We start from the raw sequence: 726 nt of genomic DNA, 5'->3' as shown, positions 1-726 counted from the left end.
TTCCCTAAAACTGCAAGAACATTACAAGAAAACTCACCCACTGGCTTCAGTCGAGTGTCATTAACAATAATTGGCTTGTAATCTTGAGTGCCATCACATGGCACTGGACAACCAAGGGATCAGGCCCAGCAGCACAGGTTTAGGAAAGGCAGATCCTGTTTGACCAACCTCATCTTCTTGTATGACAGGGTGCCCTGCTTGGAGGATGATGGAAAGGCTGCCTATGTTGTATTCCTAGATTTTAGTAAAGCCCTAGGCACCATTTCTCACAGCATTCTCCTGGAGAAACTGTCTGCTCGTGGCTTGGATGGATACACGCTGGCTGGCTGAGCAAAGCCCAAATAGTGGTGGTGAATGGAGTTACATCCAGCTGGCAGTCCCAGCTGGGGCCAGTCCTGTTCCATATTTTTAAAGACAAGATATGGTCTGGACAAGAGAATCAAGTGCCAACAGTATGAGGTTCAACAAGGCCAAGTGTTGGGTCCTGTCCTAGGGTCACAACAATCCCAGGCTGCACTTGAGGCTGAGGGAAGAGTGCCTTAAAAGCAGCCTGATCAACAGCCAGCTGAACATGAGCCAGCAGTGTGCCCACGTGGCCAACAAGTCCAATGGCATCCTGGCTTATATTAGAAATTGTGTGGCCAGCAGGACTATAGAAGTAATCATCCCTCTGTCCTCAGCGCTGGCTGCACCTCGAGTTCTGTGTCCAGTTCTAGGTCCCTCACT

The sequence above is a fragment of the Acanthisitta chloris genome, unplaced genomic scaffold (genome assembly GCF_000695815.1).
Source record: "Acanthisitta chloris isolate BGI_N310 unplaced genomic scaffold, ASM69581v1 scaffold11012, whole genome shotgun sequence".
Lineage (NCBI taxonomy): Eukaryota > Metazoa > Chordata > Aves > Passeriformes > Acanthisittidae > Acanthisitta > Acanthisitta chloris.
This window is presented reverse-complemented; position numbering follows the sequence as displayed.